General features: G+C 43.2%; 1 protein-coding gene across 1 annotated transcript in view; it reads right to left on the reverse strand.

Annotated features, from left to right (window-relative positions):
- Window positions 1–18966, reverse strand: part of lrmda (leucine rich melanocyte differentiation associated) — a 262057-nt gene that overhangs the window by 172394 nt on the left and 70697 nt on the right. The gene's annotated exons all lie outside the window — the stretch shown is intronic.

Below are 18966 nucleotides of genomic sequence, written 5' to 3' on the forward strand. Positions count from 1 at the left end.
AAAAATGTAAGGCTGCAAGCTAGCCTGCTTCTCACTACTAGCTGACACGGGCATTTATAACCTTAAAAATGACTTCTGGGTACCAGGTATCCAATTATTCCTTACCCAGGAAGCAGTGCTAAATGGAGCACTGCAATGATTTACTCGCAACCTCTCCTTTTATTAAAACACTTTGTCTTATTGCTTTATTGATTTACAATCCGTCCTACTTTTTTGGCATCTGAAAACAATCAAGGCACAGGGCAGCAGAATGTTTGGACATTAATCGTTAAAAGACAGTGTTTTATTCCTGGCCTGGGGTTTGCTGCACCAGCTGCTGTGCATTCTGGTAAGAAGCAGTGATTTATGACCCGGCAGCAATAACGATGAGGCGTGCTCATTAACATATCGACAGGCTCCAAGATGGATCATCAGCATTGATTATTTCATGGCCTGTTGATGCCATTTGTTAAAAGAGAGAGAGAGAAAGGGGGAGTGGGAAAAGCAGGGAGGAGGGAAGTGATGGGCTGGCTTAGAAGGTGTGAGGATTTCTCGCTTGAATCCTTGCAGCACAGGGGAGAAAGACAAAACCCTGACTCCTTCAATCACCACAGCCATCACTCTACTGTCAGAGGGAAAAATCAATGATTGACAGCATTTAACCAGTCCTCAGCACTTGGCAGATCCATACAGAAGAAAGGTGCTCGGTAGGGAGGGCCATACAGATCTGTCTTTACGCATGCTGTAAAACATTACTTCACAGCGAGAATTACAATATCAATCAGTCAATGCCATTCTCTATTCAAACGCGGAGAGAGCATACAGCACTGTAGGTGTCATTTGTGTTCGGTATGCTTGGTGATAGAAAAGTCTTACTCAAGTGAAAATGGTGACTAATAGTTGTGTGGTTTTAAAACTATTGTTTACAAGATAATGGAAAATAAATTATTAAAACAAGCTTCAACGCAGGCTACATTAAATTCAATTATGGGATTTGCTCACTTGATGAGCATTTTCTTTTTCTTTTATTCTTCACATCGATGTGAGCAAATTGTATGCTGCCTTTATAACGCCTGCTGATATTTGACAGTAGCCATCATAAACTAATTAGTCAGGTAAGACGGAAATGGAAGGAAATGGAAAAATAGCACGACTAAAAAATAACCAGATCTACATATTTTAGTACACAGCATGTAGTGAGTCGATCCAACACCTTCATCTTAGTGGAAAACACTTAAAAACACACATAGTCTGGTTATACTCGTTCATCTCCTACCAAAGGAGCTCTTAAATGCTTAATGTTAAATGTGAGCTTCAATTAACTGATCATGCCTCTCACAATAATCACCTAAATCATTAGTTAAAGGAGCTCTATACAATATTCAAAGTGTATCTTTTATTCATAAGTTGTCTGCACACGGCTCTCAACATGGAGGTGGCTGAGCCAGTGGTGAGCAGCTAACAGTGCTAACAACAGCAACAGTACTGACAAAGCTATAAGTATTAACCAGGGGGAAACCGGAGGGTGGGTGTTATGCTTCTACACCATAAGCAATAACCACATGCGTCAACCTCCAAGGTTGAAAAACCAAGCCAAGTTGGAAGTGTGAAAAACTGCAGTTCATCAAATGGCCACTTGAGGCTGCCTCCAAAACAGAGCAGATCCCCATAGAACCCCATGTTGAAATGCCCAACTTAACAGCACGTATTACCATGTTTATAGCCCGGTACAAAAATCGGTTTTGGTCTCTCTAGCTAAGTTCAACACTCATGACAACTGTACAGACGGTGATTTTTTTTTATAACTCACCCAAATTTATTTTATTAAGGCCCAAAGTTACGCATATTTAAGGGGGTTGTCTGCGAGGTGTCACGACAGTCTTTGAGTCAGATCATCCTTTGCTGCTCCACAGCGCCAACCTCTCTTCCAAATATGGTCACTTCTGGCTCTAAAAAACTAAGATGGCCATGGCCGAGACGCCAAACTTAAGGCTTCAAAACAGGAGTCCACAAACCAATAGGTAACGTCAGGGTAGCTACCTCCATTAGTTATACACTCTTTGGGTAACCGCTGTATGAGCGCAGTACAGAGGCGGCAATTGACTACAAGTGGGATACAAAAAATGGGACTCACACGCATAACATGCACACAATATCCGAGAAGCTCAGATTACAACCACACAGAGGGAGCGTGATTTCATTCTCTGCTCGGGACGCCATTATTCCACTATATATTTACATAGCAAATAGTTGTTTGCTTATATATATATGCTCTGAATATTGTATAGACCCTTTTACTGTTAGTATTAAGTAAAAGTTTATTTGGTGGGCGGGACTTAGCTGAAGGCAAAACAGTTCTTCACAGAAATCAGCTAGCTCTAGCTGCCAAGTTCTATTGGCTTGTTTCAGACAATGGAGGAAGATGATAAAAGTGGTGCGTTCAGAAATACTCATTCCAAGTGCTGGAGCACACTCTGGCAAAAACTGGACCGTTCGTAAATTCAGAGCGCTGTCTGAATGTACCGTTCAGTTATCCAGAGCACCGCACTCTACAACCTGATATGAAGTGTGCGCTGCACACGCAAGCATTTTTGATGATTGCCTTTGGCCAGTCCTTTCGTGTTACCACATTTAACCAGTCCTTGATGTTGCTGATGGGCAGTGGCAGCTGGTATGTGTTCAAATTTAAGTTTTGGGCCATGACTCCCTCTATTCTGGCTCCCAATAATACAACAAGACGACATTTTAAGACTCCTATGTAGCCTACAGCCCTGTGGTGGCGTTTCATGTTTAGCCTCCAGCTAATAAAATCATGTCACTGACTTCGGCCCTAAAAGAGTCTATAGAGCCTGTTTGATATTGGATGGATACACTAAGTGTACAATCACTGTCATTGTCATTAGACTTTAACTACTAGACCCTTTAAATTAACCTTTAACAGTCATTCACTCTAAAAATATCTCATATTTATAAGTTCACTACAATATTATTGAAGATTTTTGCTATTTGTACTCATGGTTATGCAACAGTATACAACCATGATGAGCTTTGAGATGAGCCTCTTTGATATAAAAGAAAATCAATGCTTTGTGTACTTGTTTCATTATGTTGCTATTTCATTTCTGTCTCCCCTTGTTTTGGCAATAAAAGCAAGAAACCAGCTGTAGCTCCTAGCCTGTAACAGCTAGCAAACAGCATTGAATATTAGTTACTGTATATGTGAAAGTCATCCAAATACAAAATAATTACAACAACAAATGTACAACTTTGTCGACACACTACACAGCAGATTTCCTCCTCCCTGACAGGAACAAGGATGAAACTCTCCCGTCCCTCCTCCAGCCTGAGCAGCGCTGTCATTACTGTGATAGAGTTGCCATGGTGACAGGTGCTAATTGATGGGCCTATCATTCATTATTGAGTGACAGCCGCCCTAGCTCTGGCCCTGACTGGCATTCTTCTGGACAACTGTCACAGAGGAACTCAAAGCAGCTGTAACCTTACTGCAGAGGTGAGTCACAAGCACATAATAACACATGCACAAAACCATTTACACACACGAGCATGCACACAGGAACAAAGACAAGCATGTACGGACTTGCACGGGCACACCCACGGGCTCTCAACGCTTATACTCATGGGGACATGTATAGCCTACAAAACCTACACACTCCGAGCCACAAATGTACACTCACACATGCACATGCTCACTCAATCGGTCTCAATGACATGCGACTGACACGTATTGACTGTCTAATCTTTGTCGGGGCCTGTGGTAGTGTGAAAGCACCTCTCACGTACACTTCCCCTTAGTCAACATTATTAACTCTCTTCTATACAACACATCTCCAAGACAGACCTAACAACATGTGTGTTTTCTACACATTGGAGCAACATGCAAACTGAAGCCCCATTCTCCTTCCTTTACAGGTTAAATAAATTAAAAGCCACACGGAAAGAGAGTCAGTCAATTAAGTCGCTAAGGGCCTGGCCTTCAGGTGTCCTTGGAGGACAGAAAGAGGGAGCAGTGTGGTTGTATTACTGTGTGTTGATGTGTGTGTGTGTGTGTGTGTGTGCGAGCAGAGGGTAGTGTCTCCCCTCCTTTGACAGTGGGGGCTTGCCCTGCCTCTTGTACTGTAAAGACGAGGGCTTTAAATTGCTTCCGTCACCGGGCCCTGAGTAATGAGTGTGATTCTAATCGCAGTTCCTGGGGCCATCGGCATTAGTCTTAATCTGAGCGGGGCGCTCCAACACCACTGACAAGTAATGCAGAGCAGGTAGGGGCGTAATGAGAGAACGTGCATGCACACACACACACTCACATGGACGCACATACACAGGTTACCCCACCCAAGATGCAGAGGAAGGCTTCTGTAATAAGAACACAGTTACTAGTACCTCACTCCCATCTTTCTCCTCCAGGGCTGGTTAGGTATGCAGGGGCTGTGAAAAATGGCTGAGAGCACCCACACACCACTAGTACACACTACTGCAGGGTGGTTTGGGTCTTTGGGTATACACAGATGAAGAGGCAATTCAAATTTGAGCCTGGAGTTATTTAATAATAAAAACTGCAGTACAAATATCGAATAGCTACACTCTGGACCTGTTAAATTATACATGTGGTACGCTCAGAATAAAAGGGAAATGTATACAAACTATTTCATTTTAGGTGTTCTCAGAAACAAGTTTTCATCAAGTCTTTACAGTAAAATAACAGAAGTGTGTTCCATTTGTACGAGTGTGCTGTGTGTTTGTTGTTCTTTGTGGGCACTGAATTCCTCCAGCCTCTGCATGCTGTCACAGTCGTTCATATGCACCGTGACCAAACAGGTAGCGAGGCTTCGAGTCCACTGGCACTGGGTTAGTGGAGGGCTAAATTGCTGTGGGGCTGTGAGTGGCTGCATAGCCGAGCAGGTCGTTCCTCTCTGTCTCTCTGTGTTTGCCTGTGTTAAACTCCCTCCTCCGCCCTCATCCATCCTCTCATCCAGTCTCCAGCTCTGTCCATCTATCAATCCCAGCACTTTGTCAGAGCCCACTCCATCCTTACTGCTGCAATAACAAAGGAGAAAGGGCTGGGGAGAGAGAGAGAGAGAGAGAGTGTGTGTGTGTGTGTGTAAAAGAGAGGTGTACGCAATAAAGCAAGAGACAGATTCAGAGGGGACGGAGGAGGAAAGAGAGGGGAGGGCAGCCCTGCCTCCACCATCGGCCACTGCCTCCGAGCCTCGTCATTGGGGAGCTTTTCACCTCCCATCTGCATCGGCGCTGATCTGCTGACAGAGGCCCTGACGCGCGTCGCCTTCTATTGCACAGGCAAGCAGAAACACTAATGCCGCGCCCCACCCTACCTAGACCACTCACCTCAGCTCAGACAGCCAAGACAGGCAACTGGCAAAGAGGAGATGAATGGGTGATAGAGGTGAGGACAGGTAGCAGGAGGAAAGTAGAAAAGCAGAGGAAAAAAAAACAGCAGAAGCAGAGGCTGGGAAATGAAGGGAAATATAAGGGAAAGTTATGCAATGGAGTTGGACAGACAACTAACAGCGGGGTAGAGGGTTGGAAGGAGCCGCACACTCAATTTTCCTGCAGTCCAGTAGGAAAGTGGCTCAGTTTGTTTTTTTTTCTCCGCCGCGCATCGATAGAAATCACAGGGAGAAAATGTCTCCTTAATTAAGGCTTGATCAGCTGCATGTCAGTGGTGGTTTGGAGGCCGAGCAGAGTTGTGGGGCCTCGCTGACCTAACCACTCAGTCTAGCTGAGACGCAAATGAGAAGAGGTTGCTTACACTCCATCACCAGCAGCACACACGGAAAAGCTCAAAAGAAGGGAGCACGGCTTGTTCTCTTTTGAGCTATGAAAAAGGGACATTATGTTTTTTCCGCCTCAGTTCCAAGTCCTGTAATATTGAGTACATGACCGTATCATTTTTCCCTCAGCTGCACATTGCTCTTAGCCTACAGTTAGCCTACATTTAAATGAGTAAAGCTATGTAAATACGCCTCACAGAATGGCTCTGCATTAAGAAAATATAGCCCACATTCCAGCTTACTTAGATGGTTTCCTATATTATGCACAAAGCCCTGAAGTGTTTTGTATAATATCCATGGAAAAAGGACTTTCAGTGGATCTAATATGGCAGGAAGCTTTAAAAAAGACTTTGTTAGCCCAAGCGCTAAAAAAACCCTGACATTCAAATGCAGATTAAAATAAACAGCAGCAATCCTGACACTTGGAACACCTGAGAAATGTTTCTGAAATGGAGGCAAACCAACAGTTGTTTTTTCTTTTACTCCACAAAGCTAGCCTCGCAACGCACGCTGATGTATAATTAGCTGAAATTGCTGGCTGCTGTACGCTCTGCGGTTGTTGTTCCAGCATTGTATCGGAGCTTAACAGGCATATTTGACAGCTGCAGTGCACGATGCAAACAAACAAATGAATGGAAAATAATCTCTACACAAACAAATACAAATCTATCAAAATGACCATGTTTGGATTGGACCCCAATCTTGGGAGTTTTTCCTGGGACATCCCAAAGAAAGGAAGTTCAACCATGATATTAGATTAAACTCAAGTGGTGTTAAATGACAGTCAAGCACAGCAAAGCCAACGATGGAGTCTGTATAACAAATTCTCTCATGCGCATAGTTTAGGATTCAGCTCATACAGCAGAGTCAGTAAGCGTGGTTCTAATTCATACAAACATCTAGTCCTAATTTTGACGAACAGGTTGTTACTGTTAATGAAAACAGCATCATCCCGGACCGAGCACCATGAGAGATGATCAAACTTGAGTCTGTGCATCTTCAAAGGCAGAAACTGGCGATGCCGATGACGCTGTAATGGCTGATCAAAGGGGAATTACAACACAAATTTATGGCGGGATTACTAGTAACATGCAGATAAGGGAATATGTGAGAATCCCGACATAACACTGACTGTATCTGCAAAAATGAATGAATAATATGAAGGGGAAAAAAGGTCAGATGGTACTACATAGTACGTTAAAAAATACACACCCTTTTACTGCAGAGAACATTTCAGAAACTAACCAATTCTGCTGATTTTAGCCTTTGTGAATTCCCCCTTCCTAACGCTGCACACACTAAAACAAAGCAAGCAAGTCTCTCCCTCACTTCTGATGCAGTTTCCAATCAGCCGACACTAATTAGACAGCAATAAACTGTTATTAATCGGCTGGACAGCATACAACGAGCCAGATATAAATGGTGGCTGTCAAGGCCTTATTCAGGAACCAAATGAGTATTCTCAGTTCACTGCCTGTGTGAGGCATCACCACCTATGTCCTCTAACAAATGTTCACTATTCACCGTACTGTTAATGGCGCTGGCCCCACACACACACACGCACGCACACACACACACACTATGGCTGTAATGTGCTGTCTCTGAATGTAGTGTCATTGTGAATAGAGTGTCCAGAGTCTTTCAGAAGACACAGAAAGCAAAACCATCACACTTACAGCTTTACAGGCACTGAAAACAGGCCCCGCCATTAATCAGCTCGCCAAAATAAATGTCTCATAATTATCCTCCTTCTTCCACTGTCCGGGTGATGTGGGCCAAGCATCTTCTTTGAGACCTCTCCCAGTCCGGCTCACAGATAACGGCTCTAATAAATGAGAGCCCTATTTACAAAGTCAGCTCCACTTTAGCCAATCTGTGCCTGGAGAGAGCAGTTAGGGCCGGAGAAATGAAAATGTGTATCGACAGAAAGGAGCGAGACAAGCTCCTCTAAGGCAGCCAAGACAATCTATTAAGGCCATGTTTTTCAACGTCTTGATTCCTACCAGTTTATCAGGTCTGTGAATAGCCTCACAAGAGGGGCATTTATGATGGAATGTGATTGGATTACACTGAGCACTAACCATGCGTGATTGGTTTAGCTGAAAAATATTAAATTCCTGTCTAAATGGACTGGGGGGTCGATATTATGTCTTCTGCTTTGGAAGACAGAGTAAGGGGAGGATGGGTGGAGGGGGGTGAAGTTAAGGGATTTGATATTATATCACTCAGTTCATGCTTTAGTGCAGCATGGAGACTGACACTAATGCATTGGAGGGACGCGGTGCTGACAGCACACCAACATATTCATGTCCGATCACTCCTGGCTCAAGAATCTTCCGGACTGAGAATAATCCATTCTGAAAAGTTGAAGTGGAAGTGGGTGTGTTCAGCTGTTCTTCTCATAAGCGGTTTTGAGAATGAAAAATGAAGTCATGGCCAAAAGGATCGGAAATGACAATGAAACCAGAGGAGAAGGGGGAAAAACTGCACGGGCGTGGGATTTTCTTAACTGTTAAAAGACTACACATTCAGAAAATCCCTGAAAGTGGAAAACAAAAAAAGACACCTAATGTGTGGAATGGAGGGAGGAAGATAAAGAGAGAGTGGGAAGAAAAAGAGAAATCCATGAATAAATTCAAACTTTGTGTCCTGTGAAGAGCAAATATGAAAAAAAGGCTTAGGAGTAATGAAAGATTGTTTATGTATTCTGGCATGAAATGGGGCGGTGTTGTGAGGGCGGCAGGCGCGAGGAGACGGATGGACGGGAGTGACAGGCCGGTATTCATCCTGCACGCCCCAGCGGCCGGACTGCTACTGGCGCTCGACAGAGCAATAAATCACCAGCTCTCCAGTCTGTACCTACAGCTTATTACATCCAAGATGACAAATAAATAATAATCCCTGTCACGCCAGGCCTTTGCTCAAGGATTGAGCCAGAAACCTTTTGCTCATCACTCCTGATCTTAAGTGAAAACACTAGAACAAGGGAATTGAAGGCCATGCTTTACTGAGCTTATGAAAGTTGGAGTGAAAGAGAGGGAGAGGGGGGAAAAAAGAAAAGGGAGACAAAAATGAAGGGAGAGAGAAAGCGAGGTTAGGGAGAATGATGCTGCCACTACAAAGCCTTTCAGGGTGTGAAGGGAAATGATCCAGTAAAGAGGGGGAGAGAAAGTGGAAGAAGGAGGCGGGAGAGAGAGAGAGAAAGGAGAATTGCCCTTGTGCTCTGCAGGATGAGTGTCGCTCATTCAGTTGAATAGGGCTCTGGAGGATAAAGTAAATCAAAAGCCTTCATCACTAAACAGGACCAGCGAAGTGGCCGCAAACAGCATTTGCCATTTAGGGTTGGAACAGCTTAGCATACCATTACAATCCTCACCAGTTGTTAGAATCCAAATCATGAGATACCTTCTATTGCTGCTATTGTGGCTTACAATTTAGACAAGGGTTTAATTAAAATGCACATGTTGACAATGAGGAAATAATAAGGAAGAGAAAAGAGTGGTGAGCAAATGACCTCTATACAGCCTCGACTATGAATGGCTGAAAGCTCACTAAGTATGGTATAAAACTACTCTTACATTTCTTACATAATCAGCTTAGAGCTAGTTCACTGTGTCATCATGCAGCTAATTTCTACCTTTTTTGTCATAAGCATGTTTCTAGACATTGTAACGATAAACTAGTATATTTTATCACAATACTCAACACATCGCAATATATTTAAAATCGCAATAATATTGTATCGTGACTTTAGTATCGTGATAATATCGTTTTGTGGGGCCTCTGGTGATTCCCACCCCTACTAAACACTACTTTATTTTTGAAGGTATACAACGCAGGATTGTCAGCTATGGTTCGTAAGCCTGCTCACCAGTGGAAGTGAAAGTACATGCACACCCTAGATTCACTCTCGCTTGGCGTTTTGCTGTGCAATATCAGCACTGTGTCTTTCGGATGCCTGGTGTTTACAGTTTGGCAGCTGGTCACTATCTTTTGTAAAAAGGCTCAACCTTGCATGAGCGCATCATTATTTCCTGAACACAGAAAATAAGACAAATTTGACCCTTTGCTAAGCCCCGCCCATTTGCATGGAGCCCACACTGTAACTAGCTGCACTCCCTGAAGAAATATTATCATATTGTTGGAAAATGAAACAGTGATTCCAGAGAGAAGCAGACAGAGGGGTCTACAGTCTGTGTTTGAAGGATATATCCAGGATGTCAAACTGACTCAGCAGCAACAACAGGTTAAAAAGACAAAGATAGTTAGAAGCTAAAGCCGAACTATAGGCTACAGATCACAGTGTAAAAGATGACAGAGTTGGTTGAATATCAGCAAAGTTTCCCTGCTTCCCTTCACTGATTCCTGTACAGCAGGGTCGCTCTTTTTTTCACTCTTATAATCATTAAAAAGCAAAAGCAGCGTGTGTATACATTCAGTAGGCTATATCTTCAGTAGCTAGCTAGCTAACCCTACACTTTTCAGGGTTTGATTTTGGTTTTGGAACAGGGAAGAAACGTATATCTTTTTCCAACCTCTCCAGGTAACGAGTATCATTAATACACGACGTGCCCCAGGCACAACATTTAGCTCCAAATCCACAAAACCAGCCTGATAATGAAGGAAATCTGAAACAACTGCATTAGAGTCAATGGAGCACAGCTGTGTTGTTGTCGGACCCTGGTCTGAGCTGGCCCGATGCTACATTATGACTGGCCAGTATGCATCTGGGGGCGGGACTTAGCGAAGGGTCAGTTAAGAAAATACAGGCACAAGACAGTCTCTACAGAAAAATACACTGCCAAACACTTCAAGTGGGGCATAAGTGATGATTAAAAGAGATTACTTCTGAGTCTATACGTTGCTTGTTAGAAAAACCCTGCATAGTATATCTTTATTAAGACTCAGACTAGAATAGTCTGATTTTCCAGTACCTCCCTCTACTTCCCTTTTAAAAAAACAAGCCTCCTCTCTTAAACAAGACACAATTTACTTAGTGCTGTCCCACCATAAAAATTAAAAGCCTTCAACAACAACAAATGAGACAGCAGCAGGGTATTGTAAATCAGATACGTCACTTTCACCAGCTCACCCAGCCTGGGTATTTCATGGGCCTCTAAACCCCATCGATGTGTATGTGTATGTGTGTGTGTGTGTGTGTGGCAGTGTGCGCACAGTGCGTTACTCTACAAAGGAAATAGGGGCCTCTGATTAAAGAGTGCACTGTCATAAAGGTTACTGAATTGCAAATGGTCCTCTCCATCTTCCCCGTAATGGAGACTGGTTAAGAGGGAGAAGGAGAGCAAGTGTGTGTGTGAGAGAAAGAGAGAGGTGCGACCATGATAGGAATATAAACAGGGAGTCTCAGCCAGTCCCCCAGTCTCAGCCTAAGTCCCAGGCCCTTCACAACCGCCACAAGAGACATTAATCACTGGATCACCAAGCCATGCTTAATTGCGAGTTGTATATCATGGTGCATACAGTGGCTAAAGGGGGAAGGAAACTCATTATTTCGGTTTGCTGGATGCAGGGCTGGGTGCGCCTCATCTGGACTCCACAACCTCTCCCTCTCTGTCACAGTACACCTGGGACCAAGCTCAATGTGACAAGGAAAAATGGAGTATGCAGTCACCTCCTAATTAATATAGCTCTGCCACTATTGTTGTACCACTAAGAACATTCACGACTGATCATAAACGTACTCAAGCGATCACACGCGGGCACATCAGGAGCAGCCAGGGCTGAAGCAGTGTGACTGACGTATGAGGAATCATTCTATTAGCCGCCTATGTGCAGTATTTTTGCGTATCACCTATGGTGACATCGAGATCTCTGGCTTTTAAGTGGTAGCGTTTGCACTGTCAATAGTGGGAGGACACAGCGAAGTCAAGGTCGAAAACGGCTTCTGAGAGAGGCTTTTTCTGCTGAAAGAAAAATGGAACCAACTCCCAACTGGCCACTTTTATTTAGATTTCTGCTAGTGCTTCTGTAGGCAATATGCTAATAAGAGGGACTTGATAAATGACTCGTAATATTTCCCAGACATTTTGCTTTCCCTCAGAAGTTTGCCAATCTGATGTAGCTTGAAGATAATAAGGCATACTCCGTCATTATATCAATTTTTGTTACCCAGATATTTCAGCCCATGTTAGTAATGATGAGCAAAAAGCAAACGAACCAAGGGCAGAGCCTGGCACCATTGATCAAACACTGTCATTTAAGCACCGCTAATCCACAGACACAGAGAGGGACACACACACACACACACACACACACACATACACACATACACACGACACCCCCCCACACGTAACAAACCCACACAATGTATGCACAAATCTGTGCATGCATATACACATGCATGAATGCACCAAAATACATGCGTAAGTGCACATATTATGCAGAGAGAAACACACAGGCAAAGAAACAAAACGTAATGGGGTGTGATTATGGAAAATTATATTCACCATGTACACTGGGCTGAATAAAGACATTTCAATATTTCCCAGAAATACATCATTGGTTTATATGTTTCCTTAGCAAGCAAAATATACAGTATCTCATTTTAATGACTTTCAATGACATTAAGTCTGTTCAGATCTAGTTAATAGTCCATAAATAGGCTATTATTCAAGACTGCCAGAGCTTTGGACTCATACATGACATGTTCCTCTTGTTCGCTGTATATTGTATTCAGGCATTGGGGAATATGCCGTGGAGTTTAATGAATGCACGCCCCATTTTAATGAACACTATATTGTTTTGTTCAATGCCTTTTTTGACTAAGTGAATATATTTCTTATACTTATCACCTCATGTTCTTTTCATGGGAGCCTCTAGTTAAGTGGTCTGCAAAGTACAACACTACAAAGCATAAAAGCTCAATTTCATTTACAGTGATTAGAAAATGGCATAAAAAAGGTGGTAATGTAAAATCTAATTCTTATTCATCAAGAAAATCTTCACACCAGAGTGGTCACATGTGGTCAGGCCTGAGCCTGACCGTGACCCAAGTTTAGCTCTGCACTCTGAGTGATAAAACTCTGTGACCTGGGAAAGAGGATAAGGGTCAAACAACTGCTTTATGGTCAGGCAAGAGGTGAGAGCAAGGTCCATATAGATGTTAAAAAAAAAAAAAAAAAAAGAAGTAAAGTCCAAGATGCCTGAGAAGTAGTCACTGAGGGGTCATAGTGCACACAGAGTTCACTGGGCCGGCAAAGGGCACAAAGGGGAGGAGTGAACAGGCACAAAGGAGAAACAACAAAGAATGCAAAACTGACATGGAGAGCTTCCTTTAGCTGAAGGCCAGGTTTATAATTCTGCGTTGAATCTACAGATATGGCAAAGATGTGTAACCTACCCTGTAGCTTTATTTACTTTTATTTTATAGATATGAAATGATAAATTGTTAAGACAATAAAGCCCCCACAAAATAACATTTGAAGTCTTGTGTGTGATTTATCCTGGCTTCATATGAGCAGAGGAAGTGTACCTTAGCCGCTAGGCTAATTTATGCAATGTAAAATGCCATAGGCTTATGCTAATAATGTTAGCGTGTTGTACATGTGGGAAAAAACGTGTCTAGGAAAAGACAATTGTTGTGTCTGTGAATCCTGTGAGTTATAATGGGGCCAAATTTTGTACTCCTGTTAAATATTGTAGCTGTTAAACTATTATTTATGTGTGCTACTTGAGCCGCTTATCCTCTTGGTGGTCGCAGGGGACTGGAGCCTATTCCAGCTGACATTGGGTGAGAGGCAGGGTACACCCTGGACAGGTCACCAGACTATCACAGGGCTGACACATAGAGACAGACAACCATTCATGCTCACATTCACACCTATGTGCAATTTGGAGTCACCAATTAACCTGCATGTCTTTGGACTGTGGGAGGAAGCCCTGGAGAAAACCCACCCTGACACGGCGAGAACATGCAAACTCCGCACAGAAGGGCTCCCCCACCCTGGGTTCGAACAAGGAGCCCATTTGCTGTGAGGCGACAATGCTAACCACTAACCAACTCGTGCTTTGGTAATTTAATTGCAGAGCGATACAGACACACCAGTGCACAAGTGTAAATGCTCAAAATGGCTATAAATCAGCCTTAAATTTTCCTCAGATTAGGGATGCTGGAGTGGGAGGAGGTGAGGATAAAATTAAAAAGAAGTAGGTAGAAGTATTGCACTCCTGCCACTTCTGCTCTTTGACCTGCAGATACAGAAATCCTGCTGTTGAGACCAGGCTGTCCATTATGTGGACAAAACAAACTCCAAGCCCAGGCAGCTCGGCTGCAGTTTAAAACAACAGCATGTTTTCTCCAGAGGTCCAACATATTCATAGCAGGCTTTCAACACTTGTCAAACACAATTGACCAAAGGCAACCTCAAACACAAAGTCAGAAATGAAACATAATGGAATTTAAGTAAAACGAGGTTGACGAAAATAAGATCAAGATCGGGAAGAATGCAATACAACCCGCGGAAGCTGCAGCGCATATTCCCAGTGACCAACTACTATGTTATTTCAACAAAATAAAGCACTCTGCTGTCTGAGAAAATATGATCTGCACAAACATAGCTGAGGAGGTGGAAATTTGCAGCAGAATATATTGGAAATCTTGATCCAAAATAATAATGGCATAAAATAGTGACTCTTTTTGTGGTCATCTAAACTACAAGGCAGCCAATGGAAATATAAAACATGCTCAATAACAGTTGGGATAAGGTTGGATGTAAACAGAGAGGAGCTGATTCTCTCACAGCAAGAGGGTGTTAAGGCGACAAATTAACACGAATCCTGAAAACTGGGGAGAGTTTAAATTCTCTGAATGAAGAGTAGTTGCACTATAAATCAAGCTGCAAGTTTTAAAGTACAAAAACAAATGAGTCTGCACAAACAAATTTAAAAGATGACATTGCAGGATATCACCATGGTTGTCTAAAATAAAGATATTAAATGTCAAGAAAAATCACTGCAGGGGCAACCTCTGAGGCCATTTGCACAGATTTAGGTCCCAGTAATGCAATTGATAGTTCATCATCTCCCTTTTAATTAAAGAGGCCACTTAACAAGCTAAGGATATCCCCTGGAACAGGACACAGCAAAGGAAATATCTTTTCAGCATATTATTAAAAGAAATGCATCAACAGAACAGGAGCACAATGGGCAATTAACAAAGCTCCGAGAAGCCATAAATCCTTCATTAACAAACAATCCTGTCACACAGCGCTGCTGTTGCAAGCAGGGCCCAAATTCCTCACCAGTCAGCGAGGCTTATTTTGTTAACATGAGTACATGTTAGGAGCCCAGAAGCGAATGTAAACACCATTCTATGAGATCTCTGAGCTGTCACTTACAGGGGAGATCGCCCCTTCTGATTAGAAGCAAAGCAATACTGGCTTAGCTGAACTAATATTTGTACGGCCAAGATAAATCACTCAAGCTTTGTTTTACCACATGCTAGACACTCCGTAGTAGTAGACACAGTTATGCCTCTCCGCCTGCCAGGCCTAATGTCCTCTCTGACAAAGAATACTACGTGTACAAAGTAATGAGCACAGACAGCGGAGTAGATTAACTGGATCTGCTGGGAAGATGATACCCCCCAAAATCATGTATAGTTTAGGGAAAGCTGTGACTTTACACGCCATTTTCAAATCAAGCTGCTCATTGAAGTGTTTCTTCTGCAGCATTCTGCAACTTTTAGATTCAAAAGCCTGCCATATGTATAGGCACAGACCCAAAAAAATAAGATTCACAGAGATGAAAGGCCTCTCAACAAGTCTGCCGTGCTGTTGTGGAGCTGATGCTGTATAACAATACACTCACAAACTTTGGCAGGTAGTAAATCAGTCAACAGTAAATGCCATCTTTTATCAGATCATAAAATCTGCTTGTAGGCATTTAATTTTCCCCCCTCTTGTTTTAACGGGGAAACAGGCAGCCTAGAGAAACCGCGTTTTGTTTTTATAGAGGTTACAGGAAAAGTAGAGTGTGTGTAAACAGGGCTAAGCCGAGCACTTCTTATGGATTTGTTTTTGCCTGCGAGCGACAACAACGTGGGGAAGTGCCAGTCTTGTGAAAGCAGGTATGAGTGTTGTACAGATTTTACTTGACAGATGAATAAGGGGAGATCGCAAATGAATGTTTGTTTTCAGACAGTTACTATGCTAATGCGTCAACGCTGTATCTATACTGCCATCGAGGCGTCTCACTGGAATCCTTCGTGCTTAAAATTTGGTTTAAAGCTCCCTCATATTTAACCCCTTGCTAGGATACTTCAAAAGTCCATCAGTCTCTCTGTGAGTGACCTTTTCTTGTTGATAGTTTGTTTAACTCAGAAGGCGATGTGCTGATAGAGGCATCAGTCAAACTCCCTCACATCTCAGCCAGTGTTGTACCCCTCCTTAGCCTTAAGGGGCAGTCTTTACTTACTTCCCTCCCATTAAAGGCCTCTGTGTCTGGGCTAAGTTGGTCGTGGAGTGGGCCTTGCCCCAGCCACTGCATCACCCGACCCTTCTGTAAGTCCCTCTGGCCTCTCATGGCAGCCCTTATAAACACTATTCACTGTGCTCCCTTTTACACTAGGTGAGGTCAGAAGTTCAGCCCCCAGGTTTTAACAGTTAAGGCCGAGCTGTGAACTTGTGACCTCCTGGAGTGAGTAGGAAGGGGGAGAGAACAAGAGGGAAGAAAAGAGGAGGGAGGGGGGCGGCGGGGGTCATCTCTCCTCAATGCAGAATGGCTGGATTTACAGCTGCATGCTGACTGCATTGCAAGCACAGCAGAAAACACCTGATAGCATCTCCTCGGGGGAGGAACCGCCCGACCCCTTTGTTGTCTCACTAACAGTCATCCCAGCACCATAAATCATGTTAATTACTTGACTGATGGAATAAATCTTTAAAAAAGTCACTCTGTGGCAGCGAGGCTTGGAACAGGAGGTTCCCGCACCACAGTTCTGCTTGCTCTGCGTTATCTGTCATCCCGTAGTCACTGTGTAATCTGTCCATTTGTTGTTGTCTGAGCGGGACTTTTGAAGATGTGGACAGGCTTGAGGGAGGGCCGGGTGTTTGTGACACAGGCATCTTGCAGTAATCCATCTTCCTACGGGTGGTCTCCGAGGGTGGATTTCATAAAATGAAGCTAATGTCAAACTGAGGATCAGCAGGTTGATGTGTTGAGATGCAAATTACAAGATGGCCTTTATTTGAGTCACGAGGAAAAAGCCAGAGGAAGTTTTAAATCAGTCGCTGTTTGTCTGCTTCTGAGGGAAAGATTTAAAAGCGGGATCAATATTCAAGCATTCAGACTGCAGAACGCCATTATTGCATGACAAAGAGGACAAAGTTATTTCTGAAAGCCATCTCTTGTGAAAGCATCCATAAATGGCATATTTATTTCCTATTGCTACATGCTACCAGATTACATGGAGCTGCAGCAGTCTGAGTCAGAGCCACGGAGCAGCATGCCAAAGACATGAAAGGTCATTCACACACAATAACAATCCCTCGAAGAGTGCACTCACAGGCTTGTGGGTAATTACAGTTCTTTTGCTGGAGTGTTTTGTGTTTCGCTTTGCTTGTTCTGTCTCAAAAGCTAACAACCACTCATTATTCACGGTTTGAGTTGGGCTTTTTTTTTTCCTTCAGCAGGGCAAATTACACACAAGAGTGACAGCTCTCAGAGAAAGAGAGGACCAACAGCTTCGCCGGGTTCTGGTAAGTGCAGTCTTAAATCAAGGGGGCAGGGACGCTGACTACAGCCCTGCAGTCTGTTGACTTTGTGGCAAGGGCAGCAAAGGGTTGAAAACATGGATATACTGTACCCTTACAGTGCCCACTACAATAAACTGCCTTCCATAGCAGCCATAAAGTCTCCATGATATACTATTCTGAGATACTTGTCCAACACTTCATATCTTAAAAACTGTGCAATCTATCCACTGCAGGTGCTTCTGGTCCAAACATAGCAAGGGCTGTCCTAATTCTAAGATAGAGAGTTTATTGAGGCGTGCATATCTCTCTCTGTGTGTGTGCAAAGACTTGGAGCCCTTCAGGCCCTCGCTGGCACCACACAGGGAGGCTAACACAGACAACCAGGACTCACACATACTTGTACATGCACACGCAAACACACACAAATCTACCTGCATGGCTAGTTTGGGGAATGCGTCTCCTTTGGAAGGATTTATGATGGCAAACAGAGGGTAATGAAACCCAGAGAGATATTTACTGTCAGTGTCAGAGCTTATTATCCCGGGGAGGAAAATGGGGTCAACTAGAAACACTTGCTGAAAACTGGGTGTTGTCTCTTGTCTGCGAAGGGGAGAAAATAAAACAGCCTTCCCTCTGTGTCACCAGAGTTCTAAGATCTCAAACAGTGAGGTCAGTGCCGAAGCATCAAACATCAATAAGGCAAGAATAAATGAGCGATTCACTGAGAGCGTCTGAAGTTGCGATTATTTTGCCGCAGCATTTTGCCCATGGTGCACTGTTTAATTACTTCGCTATGGTCCATAACTTTCACTGTGCAGCTGATGTGGCATCTCCCTCTATTTAAAGTGTACACAAGGCAACCATGTGAACATCAAGATGATTTATACTCGCCGTGCAGAAGTAGGTCCTTTGTCTGATGAATATGCCACTGTCTGGTATCAAATTCAGTGACAGAACATGGATTACAATGAAGTCATTTCATGGCTTAGGCAGTGCCATAAGTCTACCAAATATAAAACATTATTCTGCTTGGGTTATACACGCTTGCTGTGCTCTACATAAAAAAACAGGGAGATCACATTTTACGTGCAATCCACTAAAACATAACTGCAGGCTTCCTTGGTTTCAAACAGCCATCGACTACGTTTATATGCACACTAATATAACTCCAAATGCGACAGTAATCTCATTTCAATATGGGTTATGTAAACAGCGTATTCTGTTGGATATTCCAAATCAGGCCTTTTTGCAAACGTAGCATTTTGCGATGACATGTAGGACACACCTGGATACCTTTTGGATATGTACGAATGTCGTAATGCCGACCTTTTCTTTTTTTTCTTTTGATTCATTTTTTTTTTAATTGCAAGACAATAGAAAACACTAACAAAACCACAACAACAACAGTGAATACAAAAGTTAACACAGGCCAGTAAATTAATTGTTGTCAGGGGATAAGGGGACAA

This window comes from Epinephelus moara, chromosome 19 (assembly GCF_006386435.1).
Source record: "Epinephelus moara isolate mb chromosome 19, YSFRI_EMoa_1.0, whole genome shotgun sequence".
Classification (NCBI taxonomy): Eukaryota; Metazoa; Chordata; class Actinopteri; order Perciformes; family Serranidae; genus Epinephelus; species Epinephelus moara.